Below are 26,375 nucleotides of genomic sequence, written 5' to 3' on the forward strand. Positions count from 1 at the left end.
TAATTTCTTAATGTTTAATTTGTATAACAATAATATAACAAGGTAACATTTATAGTCCATAGTAGAGACCAATTTACTTGACAGAAAAAGATACATTTATATATAGACACTGACATTCTCACTTGATGTTGATTCAATAATACTTTGCTTTCTATTTTGGTTCTTAATTTTTTTTTCTTTCTATGCGAATAACTGTAAAAATCGTCTGAACTATGGCATGCAAAAAATAAAAACGAAGCACCTTTTAATTATGGTTTTCTATTATATGATGATATAATTTTATTCTAATGTTGTAGGAATCACTTTTTTAGTTCAGTAAAATATAACAGATCAGCTTGAAGACAAAAAAATATTATTTACAAAGAGCCTCGAAAAAAAGTCACAGGTGTGTATTTCAAAAAAATATTAATCAAAATATATTCTCATATATTATATAACACATAGTTCAATAACTTTAAAATATGTGAAAAAAACAATACCATATTTTTTTGTATTAATCCCAACAATGCTCCAACTTTTTTTGCAGTTTTGTTGTTGGTCTCTCTATAATCTTCTTTAATTCACGTGTACAGTAGCGTTTGATAAACAAAACAATATTGGTAAATAAAACAAAGAATTTATAGTAAATAAATGACTTTTTGACTTTTTAAAGAAGTTTGTAATTAAAAACTATAATAATTTGCATAATTTTTACGTGCGCATCCTAGTGTACAAAATATTACATGTCTATTAGTAAAAACTAAGCAAATACTTAATTTTCTCTAAAAAAGTTTTGAGGCAATATACATCAAACACACCTTAGAATAATCTTATATAACTGAAGCTGAAAATTACCACATATGCGGCTATTATTTTGTCAAACCATCTGACGAAACTCCACAATATTAATGACCGGCCAGCTGAATGAGGCAATTATTAAATTATAGTCAAATTTACACTCGCACCAAATTACTAAAAAATTATTTACACCTCCTTGTATCGCGCGAGCATTGGCCACCTGTAAATTGTTCAAAATTAATAAATCAAAAGCTCCAAGGTAATAAAACAACTGTTGATTTGTTTTATTACATTGCTTGGTGTCTTCGTAATTAAGTGGTGAACTGTTTCGAAGTTATTAACAGAATGAATATAGTCTATTCAAAGATTTTTTAGTAGTGCGTCGTGGATATTTGTCACGTCCAAACATTACAATGTTGCCGCATCAACTCTGAATTTTAATTCAGTTGGCTTTGACACACAAAAAAAACCAATTTAAATAAAATAATTGAACAAAAATATTAAAATATTACCAAATATAATTTATTTTAACATTATACTGCATCTAAAAACTACAGTTAATTATACAGCCAAAATAATTTATAGGTAAGAGTTAAGACTTCTTATCACTATTGCTTTCGAGAATTTTGCATACGTCTGACAGCTGGTCGCCGTCCGGTTGTCAGATGTACGCTAAATTATTCAAAATATTAGTTATAATTATTACAGGTTATAAACCGGCAAATATTATTTTAGCCCTTTATTTTGATAAATTTGAATTCGCTCCGTAATATATCATATTACTTTGTTTGAAAATGCCTAAAACAATAGATATTCAGTGTCATAAATTGATTGCGGCTTTAATAGGTTATTTTGAAAACGAACGAGATAACGGAGGACCCCTCTTGCCGGTAAATTCCATTAGAGGGGTAATTATTGATGATGTTAAATAATATAAATCCCTACAATTTTATTGAAAATGTTTTTTAGCGGGTTGCTGCCGTGCTAAATATTTCTGTGGGTACTGTGAATAACATCGCTTACAAAATGAAGAATAATACGTTAGACTCACGCAAGAAATAAAAGAAATTTTAGATAAAAATATGTGAAAACTTTGTACGTGCCTTTGAAATTTGAGGGTTTCCCTCGATTTCCCCCCCTTCACCCATCAAATCCTGACCTGGTTCCAATTTGACCACCTAGGAAGTTCACTTTTTTGAAAGAAACAAATCAATCAAAAAATCAATGGGTTAAAAAAAGAGAATAAAAAAGCTTCGTGGATAGCCTCATGCATGTTTGCATCGTTGATGGAATCCATAAATTATCCCAAAGTTGGGAAAAACTAGTGACTAAAACATATTCAAAAAACTCCTTTAAAGTTAATTTATAATCTTTATAAATAATAATTGAAAAGGAGAACATTTGGACAACTTAGGTTGTATTTTAGATAAACACCTTTTATTTATCCCAATTATCTCTATTTAATGCCCATCAGTGGTCTGCTACCACATGACCGTTTCACCTACCCTATATCTATCTTTCTTCCATCACATTTATATCATATAGAAATCTAGGTTATTATGGAGAATGTATAACTTTATGCACATATATTTTTTCCAAATTTTAAATATTTTATACAATATATTTATAATTTAGTACTTTATATTGGCGTAGAAAGTTTTCACCTATCGCCATCACTAATCCTCTCTTGGTTTGACCTTCATATAATAAGTCATATTTTCTACAGAACAACTCATCAGATTTGAAGGTCATCAATAATTTAGTATTTAAACTTTTCTCTACTCAGTTTGATGTCGTTTCCTAAATTGTCTTGTGATGTCTTAAATTATCTGCCTTTTATATATCAAACATTTTTAAAGTATTCTCCTCCCTTTAACTGTGCTTTAACCAACTGTTGGTGGAAGTATGATTGTTTTATCTACTTAATGGTTAAAACACTCTCAAATATACTGTATATAATCAAAAATTGGTAATTAATCCCTAGTAATTCATCCAAAATTTGTTTTAACACAAATTTACTTTAGTTTAAAAGAATATTTCGATATAAAACCATAGATTTCTATCAAGCGGATATCCAAGTTAATTATAAATATCATATACGATATCAAATCTAACGGACACTTTGCGGCGATTTTTCAAAGAAATTAGTCTCAATCAAATACCCGAGATCGTAGAATAACCAACGAGCACCTTTAAATTAATGGCGCGTCTATATAACTATACTGCTACCAAGCTTCATCGCTATTAGATACAAACCAGAGATAAGATCATTTCTGATTCCGATATTCGATATAGTCGGCTATACGTTTTGTCTTGAGTACTGCTAGATTAAGTATAATTTGCCTATAGAAATCTGTAGGAAATAAATATCATACCCGTATTTCAAATATGCCCGAAGCAGACAATGATCGTTCATTATGGGAAGCGACCTGTAGATTCAAATAACTAATTATTCAAGTGCCACCTATTAAAAATGATCGAAATGAATGGGTTAGAGGCAACGAAGAAAAATCGGAATTATTCACACAACATCTAGCTTATGAATTTCAATCGAACTATATACAATACAGTTACTACTGATGTATATGATATTTCACAGATGATGAACATTATCAGAATTGCACCATGTTCTCTGAATTAAATGGATTCGCATAGCATAGTTATCGAAAGATATATTAACATAAAAGAAGGTTATCCATATCAAAACTAATGGATAAAGCTCAGGATATCAGAACATTGAAGCAAACCGAGCTACACGGACTTGTAATAGGACAATTGAAAATTAATGCAATGGATGAAACTTGGCTCCATCACTTCACTCCGAAGTCCAATCGACAGTTATTCGAGTGGTCACGATGAACCCGCTCCAAAGCATGGGAAAAGATCGACGAACACTAAAAAGGATTGCGTCCAAAAATAACAATATCAAAAGGCAAAAAGAAAAACAGTACGACGGGAGATTCACAAAGCTAACATTCATGGAAAGGCTGACAATGTGTAATTATTTTTAATGGAAGCCAACGTCAAACTGCAGAAGACGTGGTGTAAGGGTAAGAGAACCTGGACAGTTGATGGTTGGAAGAATGTAGTATGGTCCATTGAATCATTGTTTACACTGTTGTCTAGAAATGGCGTAGTGGAGAACTCCAGAAGAAGCCTGCAATCCAGACTATCTGCTTCTACATTCAAGCATCCGTTATTCGTATTCGTATTAAATAGATCATCTGTACAGGGTGGCCAATGCCAATTTATCAAAAAAGTTAAATTCCTCAAATTAGGATGGAAATTTTGCTGATTCCTAACAAATTCCCCTCAAAATTATTTTAAGAAATGAAACAAGTACCAACCATTTAAATGATAGTTAGTTTTTATATACGTTCCATTGTGATTTGGGCGGTATTCATCTGGTCCTCTTATTTACAACATTGGTCGGATTTCTGCCAATATCATTAGCATCTCGCTACCCAACACTACCGTATTCTAAAATGACAATGCATCCATACATAGAGCCAAACAGGTTTAGTCTTTGCTTAAGGACCATCAGAATATCATCAAAGATCATTCCTGGCCAGCAGAGTCGTCATACCTAAACATAATTTATCCATTATGAGGAGTTAGGGTAGTGACTGTAGGAGTATATTTCCATCTCCAACATCACTGAAACAATTGGCGGATGTTTTGTTACAAGCATGGGATAACATTCTGTTGAAGATTATTCGGATACTCTACAAATATCTTCTAAACTATGACTCAACGCCATATTAATAAATAAATACTCTCTATATGTCATATGTTAATATTATTTCAGCCATCCTGTAAATAATTTAAGATGTTTTCAAAATTATTAGAAAATCTGTTAACCCTCAAAACTTAACTTAGAACAAAGATCGATATCTCAACGCGCCATAATATCCACATACAAAAAAGTCGTTATACAGACCAATTAGTTTACGGTCAATTAATTACGAATACTTTTTTTTTAATTCGATTTCATCACAAGACGACGAAGTGATTTTCTTCAATAAGATTGAGAAACATGCCCCTTAACCACTAATTAAGTCAGCAAAAATAGAAATGTTAAATAGACAGAGTCGGTTTCTCGCAGTCCGATTGGATTCTTCGTTTTTAATTGAACTTCGTTCTGTCTTTAGGTGGAAGGTTGAACAACCTGATACACTGGTACAGATTAAATCGTGTTAGACCACTTTTTATGGCACCTACGGTGATCACTAAACACGTGTACACATAATTTTATCTTTAGTAAAGTAAACACGGTTCCATTGGCATTTTAAAGGCATATAATTCGTTAATAATAGACTTACGTTGTTATACTACGTAATTGCCGACTATTTTTCTTGAAAATATTTTGAAATATATCACGTCAACAGTTTAGCAGTCTTAGTTACTTCTTCAAGTATTTGAACTCGATTAATTATTATTGAGCTTATAGATATTTGGAACCCAAACTGGCAATTAAGATATGACGGGGCAACATTATCATAAGCTTCTGAAAATTTTGATGGATTTCTGCAGCAGATTCCTTGAAATCAAAAAATAAAAGCAATAATAGTCGAAAATGGAATTCTCAACGTTCCAAGTTTAAAGCGTATGCAAGCACCGACTAAATGAATAATAACAATTGGGGCAAAAGTACCGCTACTATTTTGATTGCGTTCCATCTAGGTTATGTGACGTTTACCTAAGTTTCGCTTTAACCATTATTTTGTGTAGACGTTCAAATTTTATTATGGATCAATATACACCGCAAGAACAAGCAGAAATAGTAACAATATTTATTGAAAATAATCGCTCCCTTATTGCCATTCAATAGAAATTACGTCAAAAATATCCTAATCGTCCGGTGCCTCATAAAACCACAATGTATCGTTTACATGTGAATTTTAGACGGTACGGTACGACAGCACACAGGCCTCGTTATGGAAGACAAGGGACGTCTCGTAACATTGAAAATGTAGCTCTGGTGCGCGATAGTATTTCAAATTTTCCAGAAACATCAATTGGGAGACGTGGTTCTCAGTTATACAAAAATTGCTACCGAGAGATCTTGATCAAGGAGTTGAGTACAGTAATGCAATCCTAAGGTAGTCTGGTGATTTTGAATATTTTTCATCTAAATTGATAATGAGCGATGAAGCCTATTTTCTTCTCAATGACCACTTCAATAAACAGAACCCTCGGTTTTAGGGAACACAGAATTCTCAATTAGTTCATTGAACATCATTGCATCCACTAAAAACAACTTTATGGTACCTATTTTTTTTTTTTAAATCACCAAGGTGTTGCCGTTACTGTTAGTGCTGAACGGTACCAAGACATGATTCGAAATTTTCTTGTGCCTGGAAGGGCAAGGACTAGAGGACATGTGGTTTCAACAAGATGGAGCCACATCACACACAGCTTGTTCACCAATTCAATTATTGTTGACTTTTATCCACGAAGACTAATTTCGCGAAGTGGCGATTTAGCATGGCCAGCCAGATCTCCGGTTTTAACATCACCAGACTTTTTCTTATGGGGTTTTTTAAAATAAAAAGTTTATGTGAATAAATCCAAATGATTCAACATCTTAAAGACAATAATCGTTACGAAATTGAAAAAATTCAGCCTCAGTCGCAGGATGTCATGAAAAATGCCCAAAAAAGTGCCGAAAGTTGAATAGCGAATCCCGGTCACCATTAATAATATTTCAATCATAACAAAAAAAAATGTAAAGACCAAATGAACTTTTTATGAAAACCAAACTTCCTTATATTTTCTTTGAGTAAAGTTATAGGCAATCAAAATGGTAGCGAGACTTTTCTCCCACGTTGTACTAAATAGAAAGCTGTATTTTGTAGAAATATGCCAAAAACCTCTATGTATCCGAGAAGAAGAGAAGAGTTGCTTACATTAATATATCGCATATTTTAGATAATTGATCTAAATATAAGTAAGCACTGAATACACATATTTTCTTCAACATTATAGTTATAATTATAATATTACAATTCCATATTTTAAATTTTATGTTAGTTATTTTTTAAATTATAATCAAAGAAAAAATTATTACATATGAAATAAGAATGCAGTACAACTTTCAACTTATTTCAACATTCTTTCTTTTTAGTATTAATATAAGCTCCGTAGGCTTTAAAATTAAGTATTTTACTGCAGCGTTTTTTTTGCAAATTTAAGTACTTATCATAGTAAACTAACCGTAATGGTATATGTAATGATATTAATTGAAAAACTGTTGTTAAACTTATTCAAGTTTTCAATATATAAATTCTTAACATTCTTTAGTAAAATTAATTAGTTTAAAAAAGAAAATTTAAAGAATAAATTGGTTTATGTATTATTATTGTTAGTTAACAATTTATCTATCTTTCCTATAAGAAATGGAATTTACATCGAAAGAACTTTTAGTCTATACAATGTTCAATTACAATTTTCAATAATTATAGGAAGTGAAATTCTATCACAAAAGTAATGTATTATAGATCTGGACAAAAGATAAGAATTATTTTCTGCGTTTGGAAATAATGTAATATAATATATTCGCACTATATACGCGTATTAGAGTTTTTATTGTTTTTCGTTCTGTTTTCATGACTATCTCACTAGTCCTAACTGTATACACTTTTGGAAGCTTAATTTGTTCCCCTGAATTATTAAAATGACACGAAAACTTGTTAACCGATCTAATGTTCACTATATACTATATTATTATAATTCTCAACAGAATAGTCAGAAGTCAGTCAATAGAAACAGTCAGAGGAAGCACAGAAGTACTTGGGATCAGCAAAACAGGAGAAGAATATTTTGATGTAATAAGCCGAATCGCCCGCTTAGTTGGCGCAGTGGTAAAGGCGACAGGACGGTCCTCCTGCTTTTGCGATAGTCGCGGGTTCGAATCCTACTGGGACATGGCTGTGAATTTATATTTGTGGTTTCCTACCGGCCTATAAGTTTATTACCGATAATCTCGAAATTTTTCGAGAAACTGTACATCAAGAAGCTAAACTATATAATAGAAAAAGAAAAATTATTCCAGAACATCAGTTTGGGTTTCGCAATAAGCATGGGACTATAGAACAAGTGCACAGACTTGTAAACAAAATAAACACTGACCTAAATGCCAAAAGATATTGTTCGACTGCTTTTCTAGATATATCTGAGGCTTTTGACAAAGTATGGCATACGGGCTTACAGGTTAAACTAAAGAAACATACAATGAACATACCGAATTAAATCCCATATATTCAGGAGTTCCGCAAGGTAGTGTATTAGGTCCAGTATTGTATCTTCTGCATACGGCCGATGTTCCCACCACAAAAATTACTACTGTGGCAACATACGCAGACGACACAGCAATATTGGCATCTCATGAAGATCCGGTCACAGCATCAATGAATGGTTGAAGACATAGTGCATTAAAGTCAATGAAATAAAATCCACCCATGTAGCGTTTACCCTGGGTAGAAGAACATATCCACCAGTGAATATCAATCATCGTCAACTCCCCCAAGCAGAGCAAGTTAAATATCTTGGTTTATACTTAGATCGACGCCTAACCTGGAAGAAACACATACTCTATAAACGAAAACAACTTCGTCTGAAATTATATCAAATGTATTGGCTCATCGGGCGCAAATCTAAGTTATCATTAGCTAACAAGGTGTTGCTGTATGAGTCTATACTCAAGCCTATTTGGTCATATGGAATCCAACTATGGGGTACCGATAGCAAATCTAATATATCCATCATTCAACGGTTCCAAAATAAAGCATTGCGTGCCATTGTTAATGCTCTATCGTACTATATTTCAAATAATGTGATACAACGCGATATTCCTCTAGAACCAGAACGAGTGTAATTCAACGTGTTTGTGTGAAGTACTTGGAAAGAGTGTCAGTGCATCCCAATGTACTCGCTAATCAGCTAAATATACGACGTGATAGTGAAGTGCGTAGAATAAAACGTTTAACACCACCTGATCTGATTACTGGACATATATAAACTTTAGAATAAGTTTGAGAATAAGACTAATTAAATAAGACAATATTTTATACAGAAGATCGCTTAATGAAGTGATTTTCTGCATGCCATGTGAATATAATATAAACATAAGAAATACTTATTGCCTATAGGGCAGATTGTGGAATCACAAAGAGTAAAAAAAAGATATTTGTGGTTGTTGTACATTTGTAATTGGTCCTTAAGCAAGAGTGTAAAACCTGACAATGGAAATGATCGCAGTAATGCCAGTAGCCCAGCTGGGTAAGACCGGATATCTTTTGGAATAATCTCTAAAGTTAATCATTTGCCAGTCGGTAGGTTTAATAGAGAGTTCGGAGCCCACCTTAAACTGTAGGTCTAGTCCAGATAAACCGCTAAAAAAATAAGTCGAATCAGCCAAGTTGCAGGAAGTATTGATTCCAATAAAAAGATGAAGAAGTAATATTGATATAACGATATTTTTCGATGTTTTGTCATAAATATAATATTAAACGTATTTCAGTTTTATCTATTGAATATTATGAAAAAAGAAAATAAATAACGTATTGTTTAAATCGTTCAAAATTCAATTCCAATCAGTTCAGAACCAACCAACGTGTTTTACGGGTTGTGTGTGTTTGTTTCTGTTTTACTTGAAGCGCGTTTTTTCAACTTCTCCATTATTCCCTCTGTCTGCACCTTGTCCGATTTAAACAACGGTCAAAGATAAGATCTTCACAGTTACACACAGTCAGTGCAACTGATTTTCATCGTTCTTGATTCGCGATCTCGCAACAGATTATTTTAATGGATTGAGCGTTCTTTAATGAATCCGTACGACTGACTGTGTTTCTATTGTGATTCTGTGCCTGTTGTGGGTGTGCCTGGCGAAACAATAAGAAGAATTTCTCCGATCATCATCCGGGTCAAAAATAACACCAAAAATTTTGTTTCGCATTTGAAGAAAATATTAATTCAGTTTTAATAGTCGTACAAAATGTAATAGGCGGTAGAGATAAACTTTTATGATTTTTTATTATCTTCGTAATATACCATGTAATAGTTCTAGTTAATAATACGAAGAAATGAATGGTATTGTTTTGTTTTGGATTTTTTACTTGAACTTTTCTAATAAAAAAGAATCACCTTAATAACATCCATGTATATACAAAACACGTCAATTGAAAAGTCCCCGGCCTAGCATATTAAAAGATTTTTTTATTCAACATAATTCAAGGTTTCATTCAATGCTGACAATCAAAGGTGATATACTGATTATAGCGACCCTCCAACTTTTCGATACCATCTTTGTAATACAATTTGTCCTTTGCTTCAAAATAGGCCTCAGTTTCGGCGATCACCTCTTAATTTGACAAAAATTTCTGGAATTTCAAAAAACTGGGAACAGGAAATAGTCGCTGGGGGGTAGATCTGGAGAATACGGTGGATGAGGAAGCAATTCTAAGCCCAGTTCATTAATTTTTGCCATCGCTTTCACTTACTTGTGACGCGGTGCATTATCTTGGTGAAGCAGCACTTTCTTTTTGTTCAAATGTGGCCGTTTTTCGGCGATTTTATCCCTCAAACAGCCCAATAACTCTATATTATTGTCGCTGTTAATGGTCCTTCCCTTTTCAAGGTAGTTAATGAAAATTATTCCATGCATACCCAAAAATACAGACGCCATAACCTTGCCAGCCAACTGTTGCGTTTTCCCATGCTTTGGAGTGGGAATTATACTCGGATTATTTTCATTTAATTTCATAATTTATGGTAAGGTACTAGAAGTTTGTTTCGAAAATAATGAACCAATAAGATGGATACGTAATAAGATTGGAAGTAAAATAAGTCTGAAATGCTTTTAACATAACCATCGAAACTCTGATGTCTGTTATCATTCCACATCTTTCAACAGAACAGTAAACATCATGTCGAAAGAATGTTTCTCCATTTCAGGACATCTACGAACTGAGTCAGATAGTAAAAATATGAAGAAAAACTCTCAAATTAAATGTATTCAGATATATTTTTACCAGCGTTGAGTCAAGCTTTTCTATAAACTTATTCTATTGTATCTATATTCAAAATCTTATAATAGTTTCTTTTATAAGATATGATATCAGTAACTATAAGCAATAAGCAAAATTTAATGCCCAAAAATTATAAAATATAGATGCTTGAGCTTAAACTTCAGATCATATAAAACTGAATTATATTGACTTGAATAATTTCTAATCAAACCATGAGAAACTAATTGTCTAATTACTTTTAGTACAAATGAAAGCTATTCTTGAGCTTAATACGAATGTTTTTGTTTTATTTCGATAAACTTGATAACATACCATCAACATTAACTCTCGTTTCAACATTTTTACCTTTAACTACCGCCATCCTACATCAATTTAATCTCATATCCAGCTAGAAGCAATTAAATATTTCGCAGTTTTACGATGATTTTTATGTTTTTAAATTGCTCATTAAGTGCAACTGCGCTTGATTATCGGCATTCGAGAAGATCTCTTCAAGACATCGTTAACACGAAATTAGGAGCAATTACTTTTCGTTATTATCGGTGAGCTCGGTAATAAAAAACGGTCAGTAAAATGTGTTTCAAACCCCGTTCTGATCGGACACTTTGTCGTAAAATATAGCTACGTGGAAACAGAAACTGGTATGAAGATAAGGCTTTACGAGTTTAATTCCCCCACAGTAACATTTATTTTGTCTTTAGATTTTTAATAGAAGATTTTTAACATAAAAAACATATACAGTTATATTAATTTATATTTGCTTTGTTGGTAATTTAATTTTTTGTATATGTCACAAAATTATATTATAATTTCGGTACTATTTGGGCTCTTATGTATTTTTCTGAAGTCGGTTCAATTTTTTTGTTAAATTTCTTTTCCTTTTTTAGTGTTAGATATTTACTCAACAGATAAATTTATTATCCCCGCTGGTAATCGAACGCGCGACCTCTATTTGGGAGTTAAACTCTTTAACCATTACACCATAGAAAAAGTTTCGTACAATATTTCTACGACGTCATATATGCTATAGTTTGTATTTAAAAAGCAAATTGAATGGCTTTTGCACTGAACAACTTCCGAATTTTCGTCACATCAGCTCAAAAATAACATTGTACACAAATATTTGATTATTTTATATAAAAATATGTAAAAACTTTATACGTTCCTTTTAAATTTGAGCGTTTCCCTCTATTCCCCCCTCCCCTTCCCCCTAGCAGATCCTGATTTGATTCAACCTCCATCTCGGAAGTGCACTTTTTCGAATAAAAAAATAATATTGAAAATATTGTGGGCCGATTGACGGAGAAATCGGCGAACATACATTAAAAAATATATACAGCCGAACATAAAAGCTACTCCTTTTTCGAAATCGTTTATTAATAATAATAATAATAAGTACTTTGCTTTTATCATTTTCCTGTAGACTGTTTACCGATAAACAGTGATTGAAATAATTAATTACGTGTAAAATTGTGATTTTCTGTTTTAATTTTCTAAGTTAGTGAGAAGAAATATGTATTTCGGGTTTACTCCATAAGGTTTTCAAGCTTCAAAAAAGCTATGAAGGAAATAGACGAAAAAAAAAAGAATACACAAAGCATGAAATTTTATGACTAAAAGCGAGAGAAATGCAATTCTGAGACAAACTTTCGATACATTTTAGTAAATATATTATTACCATCATGTTTAATTCTTATTAAAAGTACAGTTTTCGTTTTAATATTATTGAGTTATTTATAAAGATATAATTTTAGTATAAAGAAGTTAACTATGAAACACTCAATTTCCGACATTCATTACTTTACTAAAACATCTGCAGAAATAAAGAAGTTCAATGACAATGAGCTACAGAACTTATTGAATGACAGCCAAGCTGAAATTCTCAAAGGATTTTCAGGAAACTTAACAGATAATAAAATATATGCTGCATAAGCGTCGATCAGCAAAGTGTAGTGTTTTACAAGGTACTAAAACCGAATGAAAGGGTTCCTGTAGATGCCTAGCGATGCCTATTGCAATAAAAACCAACGATACAGAGTAATAGACAGAAAGTCATCCTCTTGCATGACAAGGCTTGGGAATGCAAGAATTGTGAAGGATATATTATGGCACCTTGTATGGAAAGTTCTGTCGCGCCTCGGGTACTCCACCAGGGACCAAACAGAAACTTCGCTGGCTTGACAGAAAGATGAAAAACGTTGTAGAAGGTGATAGATCTTAATTACTACCTATATATTTAGCTTTAATATATATTTAGCTTGTTTTACTCTATTTTAATATTCGTATCGTTGCTTTAATGTTTTCTGATAATAGGATATGTTTTAGTTAGATTAAAAATCAGTTTTAATGTCTTAGAAACAGCTTATTTTATCTCTTTTTAATATCTACCCCATCTCATTGAAAAACTCTATAGATAAATATGATATTTAGGAATAAATTCTTCTAAACGGTGTGTAAGGCAGGAATTAAGCCAAGACGCTATAAAGTAATTTACATAAATAGTTCCGGACTTAAATAAAAAGCACATTTCAAAACAAGATTAGAGAGAAAACACGGCCGGCATTATAATAAAATCCACATTATCCGACACAACTAAAGCGAGTTCAAAGGCGCGTCTCCCTTCAAGCGCTCAGGCTTCCGTTTTAACGTCGCAATTGTGTAAGATCAAAAAAAAATCGAAAGAATTTAACGCGCCACCTACCGTCGATTCCATCTAATTAATCAAATCAACGCTGGTCCGTCTCTGGGTTTGAATGCCGTCCGTAGATAAATATCAATTGATAGGAACGTCGAGCCGACGAAATGTAAAAGAAATCAGTTGGCCCACGCCGTACGGCCGCGGTTCCCGAGAGGATGAAACGACGGTACGCGTCTCGGGTACGGTCACGTATCAGAAATGAGGAACCGCTCGCGAGGACGAAGGTATTGTGTGTAGTTCGTGCCGTCGTGCGAAGAGAGAAAAAAAGCTACGAGTCATTTTGGCGGCACGTTCTAATAAAATAAAGAGAATATAAGAGTACACTTTTTCAGCAGTTCACTTAATCACTTTGACAGTGAAAGTTATTACTAGTTTTTGGTTTTTTTTAATATGTATGGCGTCTTTTTGTATGTTCTGACATTTTGTTTAGTTTATGCCTAAATAATGTACATGTTTTTATTTATTACACTTTAAAATCCACTTTATACCAACCGGGATTTATCTGGACTGGACCTATTGCTGCCTAGTGCTCAACTGGTCAGTTAGACCAACTTAGAAATCATTCTAGGAAATATCCGGTCTTACCCAACTTAGTAACTGGCTTAATTAAATGGATAACTTACAAACACATTTACAATACTAATAATACTAATATTACTAATAATACTAATATTTATTCGTAAATAAAATACAAATATTCAACAAAACATTATAATGGTCACTATCTTGATAGTATACAGGGTGTTACAACGGTGATTATAATAACATTCGGCTATCCATTACGTCATCAACATACTCTTTTATTTTATTCTATCAGAAGGTAGTCGTTCTTACCTACCCTGGTTACGCGACTAGGTTAATGTTAATTTTACACTGTTGCCAATACTATTGAGTCTCCGGCGTAATAACAGACTATTTAAACGCGTTTTTTTTTCAAAATTGGCTTTATTTATCAACGTAATATCTATCAAGAGCCACACAATCACTCCAACGTCTTTTTAACATTTCAATACAACCAAACACTGCTCAGAACCATCAACACCTTCTAATTTTTGGTCAACAGTGAGCAAATGCGGCATCCATTCTGCAGAAGTGCTTTCAAATGATCAAACAATATAAAACCAATACTTCCTTTTGGTATTTTTACGATGTTAGCTAACTCACGGAACTTCAATTTTCGATCATTCATTTTGTGAATGATTTTGTGGAATTTTTTGATGCTTTTTGATATTACCACCTCATTTGGACGTCCACTGTGTTCTGCATTATCGATGTCTCTACAACCACGTTGGAAGCCAGCAAATTAACATTTTATTGTTGTTTCTAATTGAGCGTAGTCCTTTTAACACATTTAAACCCATTACTTCGCTTGAACGGTATTTTCTCATATTAAGAAGCAGTGTACAATTAAAATTCGAAATAGTTTTGATCCACTGTTTTGAAAACAACAAAAATAGTGTCACTCTTAACACAATAACTCACAAATTGATGAATAGAATACCATGAAATTTTAACAGCTTTCTTTTGAATGTTAGTACTAACTGAAAAAGAGGTGAATATAATAAAACTACCGTCATCTATGTGTTAGACCCGAAACATCTCAGTCCATGTCTCATATAATGTATCAAACTAAAATAATTTCAGTTAAATTCAAGTAAATTATCTCATCTGAATACCGATCTGAACAAGTAGTAATCAGAAGGGACTAAATCTGTGCAACAGCTCTTCCCATTCAAGCTCAACAGTGTATCCTTCACAACTCTCGCAAAGTGCGACCGAGCGTTAGGTATCTGCAGGAATTGTTTCATTCGGTTTTGATAGCTCGTGCTACACTACACCTTGCTGACATCGCCATATACAGAACAAAATTGTATGACAGCGACTCTTTTGAACCAATTTTGCGCTGACAATTGTCAGGGTAGGTCAATTTTGAATCGTCAGTCACAATACGATACAGAACACCCTTGTGAACACTTTGTCTGGAAAACAATGAAATAGCGACGTTAAAATGATTATAAATAGACATATTAGTTGATTCGTATGGTAACGAATCTTTTGAACTAATTTTACGCTGACAATTGTCGTGGTAGGTCCATTTTGAATCGTCAGTCACAATACGATACAGAACACTCTTGTGAACACTTTGTCTGGAAAACAATGAAATAGCGACGTTGAAATGTTGTAACGAATCTTTTGAACTAATTTTACGCTGACAATTGTCGTGGTAGGTCCATTTTGAATCGTCAGTCACAATACGATACAGAACACTCTTGTGAACACTTTGTCTGGAAAGCAATGAAATAGCGACGTTGAAATGATTATAACATGTCAGTTGATTATCTCGAACTCTTTCGGTTCTTCAGGCCCCTTTCTTCTATTCAGCTAAAAATCACATGATTACCATTCACATATACATTAATTGACTCAGTAATACCAAATGGAAACTAATTAGATAACAACAACGCGAATACTTTAAATTAAATATCCAGATATGAATGATTTATGAAATCGCAGAAACAATATGCCAGTCATTAATTATTAACTAGAAACCAAAAGCGTATTGATCATGATCTACTTTGTATCATCATTAATTGAAACACGATACACGCGTGTTTGTTCTGTCACAGACTCTGAGGCATATAATTAATATTGCTACCTGTAACACATCCCACCGTAGAAAGTAAGCAGTGCAGATAATAATGAAAGGACATGCCACACAGGCTGAACTGATATCAAGTAACAAGCCTGATCTCTATCTAATTTGCAAATGAAAAATAACACAATAGATCAATTTCGCAATAAAAAAAAAACGTGATGTGATATCTTGTGGCATCCACAGTAAAGGAAACATGATCTATTATGATTTAATATCATATATGAATAATATTTACTCTAATTACTTTGTATTATTTACTTGACGATTTATATTTTATTCAAACACTTTGTTTCCAGTAAAAATGATGGCCGATGTCTCTGTTTTGGCTTAATTGTGGCCCAATTTTTGCGGTTTTACTTATTTATACAATATCTTAAATGGAAAATTGAAAATGGATGATTTAAATATATTTTTTATTAAGATTTGGAATATTTGGGCACTCAAATTCGGACATTATTGATACCTATATCCTTTATAGAAGCTATGACTTGAAAACAGAACACAATATATAAGGGTCCCATTATCCTGCCATCTGTTTAAAGCTGTCTAAATGGTGAAGGCGTGAGAGAACCAGGGTTTGTTTTCTAATAGATAAGAACCCTCTTCTTTTCTTTAAATAAGATAATATTTTCAAGTAAATTAATTTTTTTTTCTGATTCTTTTCACATATTATAACTTAAAATATACAAACATATATTTCACATATTATATACATAAAACAATTTTATGTATTTTTAAGCATATACATTAGAATAACTATATATTTTTAGGCCAATATTTCATTAATTTTATTTTTGTTTAAATGTCGAATTTTTTTTCCAAAATATCGATATTTTGTTTTCTCCAATATATCGAAAATCAAAAATATCGAAAACGATATATCAATATTTTTTGAAATATCGATATGTTTTTCGGTGACCAACATCCCTACTCCCAAATGGATTAAAAGTAATGAAGTAGTTGTCAAGTTAACGTTAATATGTTAAAAAAAATAATTCGAGCGTAAATATAATTAACTAGACAGACTATAAATTATGAGATTTGAAATTTTTAATCTTCTTGTTTGATGGAATAAATATAAAGTTAATTATTCAAAATGAACAATTTAATTAATGAATTTATCATTGAGAATTTTAACCTCTTGAGGTTTCTAATCCTGTTTTTGTCCCAAAAGGTCGAATATCTTCATCGTTATATTAACATTTTGAAGAAATCTGATATGGAATTAAGTTATTTTCAGCTATAACCGTTTCAGTGCCAGTAACATCATTTAAGTCATGTTTTTTTTTAAGCAATGGAACGTTTCATTAATATTATAGCTTTTCAAATCTTTTTATCTGAGATTTTCTATTTATATTTATCATACATACTTTATATCTACAATTTAGATAAATCAAAGTCGCTCGACGTAAACTGAAGAATTTTTATAGCTACCATAAATATAATTTTTTCTAAGAAAATCATCAATCCCAGTTAATGTTAGCCTAGCGGTAACATCAGTCTTGAAAGATATAAAATATTACTGGCTTTGGTCGATTTTTACACGACGAAAATGTCAATATTCTTACAGCTTTTTTTATTACGTCTTACTCTAGTTATACATTGATTATTCCATTTTACTTACATCAATACACAAGCAAGACGAGTGCGATATAAATACAATAAATTTAAGGTTATTTAAAACAAAGTTCGTGTGGTTTGGGTCACTTCAATCGTCTGATTTCCTGCTTGTTGTATAGCTATATTGCTACCTGGCAGTGATTTTGTAAACGTATTTTAATGATTTAAGGCGAAATCTGGAAAAACTTCGTAAATCTATTTGATTTCAGAGTCATCATGCAGCACTTAGTCGGTTGCGTAGCAATAAGCGTTGATAATGAATGAAAGATCTTTGTTTTGGCAGCGTTGGACTGCTAGTGAGTTTGATGTCTTAGTACAATCGCATATTGGCTTCTTATAAGCCTCAGAAAATGTTTATAACTGACTGACTAAATATGATGTATTTTTACAGGTGTTAAACTTATACTGAATCGTAATTCTGATGGTGTTTCATGTTCGAAAAATTAAATGCTATTTAATTGTAAATTATGCGTCACACATCTCGAGTTAAATACTAACACCTTTTTTATAGGACAGTAAATTACAGACTGTATAATTCAATAAGACTTTTACGTTATAAGCTTAACAAAAAATATTGATTTTCGTGGTTGCGTCGAACGTTGTTCGCTTGACATAAAAAGATGATTTGTATTGCTATTGGCACGAATATTTCGTGACACTGTTTTGCGAAACAAAATCGCCGATTAAGTGAGAAGAGTCCATAAAATTTGAGGTATGTCGAAGGCACAGTGATATTTTTGCTTTTATTGGACAGTGGTAATCCGGTAAACAGTTTTGAACCAGTTGGAAAAAAGGTCGCTTCCTTTAATTAACATTATGCGGCCGTAATAACTCGCTATAATGCTTTGGTTTACTGGATTCCTGATTGAAATATACAGGCATCGATTTCTGTAACCGGACGGCTTGAAAGTCAAGTGATGTTTAGCAGGATGTGAGTTTCTAACCTGCTACCAATTTATCATAACATCCTGACTATCTAATGTATAAGAAACAAATTAAGATGTTTTTTTATATATTTTTATAACTCTGTATTTATTAAATGATAGAGAAATTCAACAGGTGTTCATATAATATATTTCCCACGCTTAAGTTACAACTTATGTTAAGTTACCGAATATGAATGGCATTATGTTAGACAAAAAGCATTACACATTAGAACCAAAATAAAACTATACTGGTTAGTCGGAAAATACTCTTAACTTGTTCTAAAATCAAAGAGATTGATTTATCAGACAATCATGAGGCCAATTTGGACCTATGGAGTGCAAATATGGGGCTGTGCTAAAAATTCAAATCAACTAGTCATTCAAAGCTGTCAAAACAAAATTCTTAAATTAATTACCAATGCCTATCGCTACATAACCAACGAAGAACTGTACAATAAACACGAAAGAACATTACTAAATCATACTAATGTGGAAGCAATGTAACTACTGGACAAAGCGCAGGATATCAGAAGATTAAATCGAACACAATCATATGAACTTATATAAAGCGTACATATTTAATGTAAACTATTACTTAAGTTATTATAATTTTATAATTGGGAATACATATTGATGTATTTATCTCGCACTCGTCTTGCTTGTGAATTAATCCAAGTATAAATGAAATGTAATAATAAATTAATTTATAATTAAGATTTTATTAAGTATCTAATAAAGGTGTTATCAAAAAAAATATGAATGACCAATATTGGCCGGATATTCATCCCAGTTAAAGTGAACTTATTCAAAGTAGTAGCGCGTTTATAGTATAATCTGTAAATAAATTTATTGCGGGTTTGGTTGGCGCAGTGGTTAAGGTGACAGAATGTTGGGATAATCGCGGGTTCGAATCCTGCTCGGGCATAGTCGTAAATTTATATTTATAATTGTTCAAAAGACAAGAGTGTAAAATCCTACAAGATCTCCAAGTTGACCATTCACCGTCGATACGCTTAGTATTAACGAATGGTGTTCGGAGCCCACGTTAAGCTGTAAGTCCAATTGGTAAAATGGAGAAAATTTACATATAAAACAATATTTAAAGTTAATTTTTATATGAATAATTTTGTGATAGAATGTACAGTTATTTATAGAGTAGCAACAAATGCATATAATTTGTATCGCAAATGAAATGATCATTATAGCTCTATAGATACCATAATACAAATATAATTTCTATCATATTTTTCGTTTTTAACGTACCTTAACCTAATTACTTTCCAATCAGTAAGGGCATTCAAGTCATTTTGGGCATTTGAAAGTGATATCTGTAGATATTTTAACGATTTTTCAACGATTGACTGGCCAGGTTTATCTTTAACATCAAAATTTATGGAACAGAAACTAGCAAACCAATTCTGACAATGGTCTTCACTTAAGCAGCGATCATTATTAGCGACATACAGTTTTCGATGAGGGCATAAGACATTTCTTCATTTTAGGGTGTAAAATAGCAAAACACGACAAAAATACAGACAAACATTTAGAATCGTTATTTTCAAAGCATAATAACTGTTATTTTCTGTATATCTAAAATGTTCGACGACCTGTTACCTTTCAAACGCAAAATAATTTAACTTCATTGAATAAATGTTACTCGAGATGTCTGATTAAAACCGTCTATTAGGAAAAATTATTTATCTGTCCCCTAATTTCAACATTAAAAACATTTTAACATTTTAAACATTTCCAGAATTTTTTAAAAATATATTCTCTCTTTCATAGTTTCAAAACTTTTTTTTTCAAATATGATTTGAGAAGTTAAATATTACCTATAGTTCTATTTGAGACTTGTAATTTTAAAAATTAATCAATATATACATATACATATAAAATATATAAAAAAATATTATAAAAAATAAGTATATTTTACTTTAAACTGATTGTACAATCAAATATACTTTACTTCAAGCCATCTTATACATACAAGTGAACTGTTAAATGCAAAACGACAGGCCATCTACAAGTACAGGCTCATCCAATGACCTATTAAAAAATAACAAGCGTGGAAAATCAAACATCCAGCTCTTTGACGGTGAATTACATACTATATAATATACAATTGCTTTCTGAGGATCTTTATAATAACTGCGATTAAATTGTTTCAATTATTTTAAATATTATTTATGTATATTACTCCCTGACATATTCCTTCCTGCAAACATATTCCTTATTTTTATAATAATTTTATAACAAGAAACTATTTCCGATAACTAAATAAAAGTAACAATAATAAAATAATTCAAAGAACAATAAATCATAATTAATCTTGATCCAAAATCCCGAAATATGAAACCCTCGTACATTTCGGGTTTCAAGAGTTAAAGAAAAAAATTAGAGAAAAATTATATACTATTATTTAAAATATCATAATAAATGTTGCCCATAGAATTTATCTATTTCTACCTCTATTTACTAGTATACAGCAAAGACACGAGACTTTCTTTATTCATATATTGGATGAACCAAAACATTTCAAATTATTTTAAAAAACTTTAAAATGTGCAAATCAGGTTTTTATAATTTTAACATAAAATCACTGGACCTGATACTGATATATACATATATATATATAAATTTGATAATTTCTTAGAATATGAATAACTTTTTTAAAAGTTACGCACAACAAGATACGTTCCCATAATTTATATGATGATCCAAAATGTTAATTATACAAAATAACCTCGTTAACATTCCTAAAATAGTTTTGAATGAAAATTAGCAATAAGACACGGTGATAATGATAATTATCCGATCTAATTAAAATCTCGCGGCTTATTAACGGAATCGACAGGAAATAATAATCGATAAATTTCGACCCATTAGAAGGATGTTCTTAAAGGTTTAACATTCCTTTTTTGGTCGATAATTTTCTATCAATTAGGTGGTAGTGTTCTCGCCGAATTGAATTCCTTTTTTGAACATACAAAGTAAAGTGGTCCGAACTTACAAAATGCAGCCTATAAAAAAGTATTTATCTATAATTACAGAGCTATTATTGTTTCTTAAAAGCTTGGGTTTTTTTCATGACTATTCTATGCTAATTAAAATTATATTTAACCGTTAAAGGTACTGAATAATAACACACAAAAAATAAATTATAATATAGTTTTAATAAACTTTATTTTTTGTTCTTTATATTTGTTTCGTTTGTTACTCTTTTGTTTTATTTTGTTTAATATAGTTCCAGTCCTGGTCAGGGAATAGGTGTTATCAATTTATGTTAATGATTATCTATAATACTCTGATCTAAAAATAGTAGTACTTGAATGCATGCAACCATCTAATATTATAATAAAATTTTATGGCCATGAAAATTATGTTTAGTTTGCGATATGGGGAGGTTATTGTGGATTAACCTATGACTTTTGTCCTTAAAATTGTAGCAATAGATACACTTTACATCGTCAGTTAGATTACGTCACAGAAAAGTTTTCCTTCTTGCTTAACAAGCAATAAATCTGCGATGTTGAAATAACATTTTCCGTCAATTCAATATTTTTCATCCCATATAAACATTTGGAAACAGTTCACACATTTGAAGGTTCTTTAGGAGGTTAAACTGGCCTTTCCTCTAATATGTCCTGCAATTAACTGTCTTCGAATTTTGATTGCTCCTTTTACTTATATACAAATATACAATAATAGCTTACAATATAGACAGACAATTACTAATAATTAATTAATAATTTAGTATTTTCAGCATATTTTGACTTCATTTATATACAATAGAGTTTATTGATGGTGGGGGTGTTTTTAAGTTATAGTTTTATATATATATATATATATATATATATATATATATATATATATATATATATTGAACCACGATCCTCAGCATTAACCCTACCGCTGGCGAGTGGACAACTTAGAAATCACCCTAGAAGACATCCGGTCTTACCCAGCCTGGTTACTGACATGATTGGGATCATTTTCCTTGTCACATTTTGCACTCTTGCCTAAGGAAAATCACAAATGTTAAACAATCACAAACATAAATTTACGACCACAGCCCAGCAGAATTCGAACCGGCGACTATCGCAGCGGTAGGAGGACCGTCCTGTCCCCTATACCACTGCGCTAAGCAATATTTTTAATAACATTTTAAAAACTAAATACCAATATGAATTGAAACATTTAAAATTAACTACCAATTTTAAAGCCCTATAAAAATAATTAAAAGGTTATTCAAATATTTAAGAAATATATTTTTTTTTTAAAGAAAATATCGGCTGACAAAAATAAAAAGACTGAAAATATATCGTTATATTATTATGTCGAATAGTAGTCCTGGGAATCTTTTCATATAGAGTGAGAAATATTTTGTATATGTTATATCATAGGATTTATAGGGAACTGGTTGTTCAATACGGAACTTTATAAGGTGTCTAGACATAAGGGTTTCGTTTACATTACAATAGGATTGAACCTACAGTGTTGTTTGAGCTTTTCCTTCAATAAGTCGTCTTTTATTCCGGTTGAAACAAAATAGTTTTTCTTTTTAAACCCTATACTCTTAATAACATATATAAACTGAACGGTTTAGGACCTAAACTCGGAGAACCAGAGAGCTAAATGTTCTTACCCCTTATAAAAATATATTTTCAAACATTAAGATCCAATTTTTTTAACTCTCACACTTTCTTGTTTATTTACTATATAGAGATATGATCAAAATCTATAAGACTCTAAAACCAAAGATAAAATAAGCTGTGTTGTGCCAAATTTTCTTTCCAAATATTACAATATAGCGAACAAACGGTTGATCTAATAAGAATGTTGGGAGATTCGATTTATTTCGTAAAAATTTGACTCCATTTGGGTGAAAACATATCCTCTCTTATCTTGATACGGATCGAAACTAGCCAACGACCAGCTCGCGGTCGTTCGAGTACCCACACCACATCTGCGATGTTACAGGAGTGGTGCCGGCTGCAGTGTCTCTCATGAGACTAGCCGAAGAAGGCGTCCAATAGCAGCGGCGAAAGTGATTGTCGTCCTCCAGATCGTGTGATTGTGCATACGTGTTGAGAAGTGGATCAAATGCTGTCGAGATGTGAGCGATTGGGGACGAATTTAAGCAAGGATAATAATTTAGTAATCAATAAAGAGTTAATTGCTATAGATATATGTTTGGTTTTGCCTTCGTTTTATTGGGTTATGATTTAATAGTTTTAGATTCCAAGTAAGGGGTTATATATTAAAAAGGAATGATGTAATCGGTGATGTTATTGACGATGTTCGTTGCTTCTTACATTTGAGAGATAAATTACATTAATTCGCTTCAGATTAAGATTGAAAAATAGTAGAAAATAACTGCAAGAGTGTATCCTTCATAGCTCTTGCAATGCATGGTCGAGTGTTGTCATGCAATGGGGTGACATGCATCTGTAGGGATACTTGCAGTAACAGTTTAATTCCAGTTTAGAAGGTCCTAATACCGTACATCTCTCTATTTACAGATCAAACCTTTATGACCATGAGTAATTCGCTTCGGTTTCAATATAAATGGCTCTCCTGAATAAACCCAGTACTTTTCGTACTTGTAATTGTCACAGAAGATTTATTTTTAATCGCCAATCGCTATACGCAACAGAATTATTCTTATTATTAATCGAATCAATTCTTCTTTCTTATGTGAAAGATAATGAAAAGGCTTCAAAGGCAATTTTCACTCAATTCGTATGGTGACCAAATGCACATTTCCGGAAACTAATACACAAATGCTAAGTTGTCTAAAATTATCCCCATAAATCCCCATAACTTCTTAAAACTGTTTGATAGGTCTTAGATGTAGAATTTTTTAACTAGACAACTTTATATTGAACATGAAAATATAATTTTGAGTTAAGGAAAGTTCTTAAGGGAATGAATTTTATGATATTTTAAAGTGTTTGTTGTATGGCAAATGTTCATATTTTCAGCTTTCATTAAAGATAATAGCTCTTTGAGCTTAGAAAATGAATAGATATAAAGTATTGTTAAAGCTTCGGTGTACTCAAAATATTACCACAACTTATTCTTGAAATAAAATTGTTTTCATAAAAATATGTTTCATCCGAACAAATCTTCAAAATGTCGATACTGCAGCCTATTATATATAAACTGCTTTATAAATACCAACTTGCATAGGTCAGGATAATGTATAGGGTTCTGATATATCGCAGTCGTTTATAAACGTCTCGAAATAGAGCATGTAAGCAGGTAAACTTGCTTGTGAGTCGTATTTCATTAAAATATTATGGCAAAAGTAAGTACATAGACAACATAATCACTATAGGTATTTAACAATTATTCAAGAACTATTATTGCTTATAATACTGCATGCTTACATTAATATAAAAATGTTATGAAAATTCGATCACAAAACATCAAATTAATTTGAATTTGATTGAAGTGAAAGAAGGACTTATGGTGCTCTAATATGGGGATGTCATATTATCATCAAACGCTGCCAAAACAAAGTTGTTCGATTAATTACCAATAATTATCGCTACGTTATCAACCAAGAACAGCATTATGGTCGCCAAATAGAATGAGTCCACGAATTTACCAAATATTTTACTGTAAAACATGAAAGAAGACTTTTATATCGCATTAAGATGGAAGCAATACAACTACTGGGCGGACAACATACAACAAGTCAGAAGATTAAATTAAACCTAACTACACTAATTTGTATAAATAATTATCCAAATTTAGTGTAAATTTGGAAAATACTTTTAATTTTTTTATTCATTTATTACATTGTTACTAGTCGTTTGCGATATATATATATGTATTATATATAGGCCATCGGCCCTATCTTAGTCTCTAGTGTAATAGTATTTATGCGATCACACTCCTGTTTTTTTTCCTTTAATTTACCTCACTACATTACACTACACAAGATGGTTTGATTCTTTTGAGTCAGTGTCCTGTTCTGGTGGTATCCAAGAGTTGAATTAGTGAGAATGAAGTCTGTTCTCATGTCTTCTTGCAATTCTCTTGATTTCCTGAGTGTCAATCGGTATCTGAATGTCTCGGTGTAAATAATCAGTCCTGTAGTATTTCGGTGCATCTATGATAATTCTCAGGACTTTTTTTATGGAAAACATGTATTTATATTAGTTTTAGCATTCCCGTAATTAAATTCCATATGGAATAATTGCGATTTTTTTTCAATTAACCAACACATTTTCCTATATTTTAACTCCAGTTATTTCCTTTTCATTTTTACACGTTCCTTCCAGCGAAGGTTTGCATCAAGATTCATTCAGAGATATGGCGTTGTTGCTATATGAAATGATAATTATTTATTGCTATTGACACAGCAAGAATAGCAGTGTTATCAAGCAACTTTTGTTAATGTGAAAAAATGGATAAAAAGGAATTTCGGGTGTTGATAAAATATTGCTTTTTGAAGGAAAAAAATACAGTTGAAACAAAGGCAAATAAGCTGAAATTACAGTAGGCGTAGTGAAATGAGCACCTAAAACAGTGAACGCAGTGGACGCCCCAAAGAGGTTGTTATCGACGAAAACCATCATGGTATTTACGATTTATGGTATATCACATGTGTAGAGTACACTTCCTTGTGGTTTCTTCTTATGTTGGAGACTAGACTTCCT

General features: G+C 31.7%; 1 protein-coding gene across 4 annotated transcripts in view; it reads left to right on the forward strand.

Annotated features, from left to right (window-relative positions):
• Nox (NADPH oxidase) overlaps nucleotides 1-26,375 on the forward strand; it is a 111,871-nt gene that overhangs the window by 40,477 nt on the left and 45,019 nt on the right. The window lies entirely within an intron of this gene.

Source organism: Rhynchophorus ferrugineus, unplaced genomic scaffold (assembly GCF_030347505.1).
Source record: "Rhynchophorus ferrugineus isolate W39M unplaced genomic scaffold, kcgeb_rfMv2 rfM8, whole genome shotgun sequence".
Classification (NCBI taxonomy): Eukaryota; Metazoa; Arthropoda; class Insecta; order Coleoptera; family Curculionidae; genus Rhynchophorus; species Rhynchophorus ferrugineus.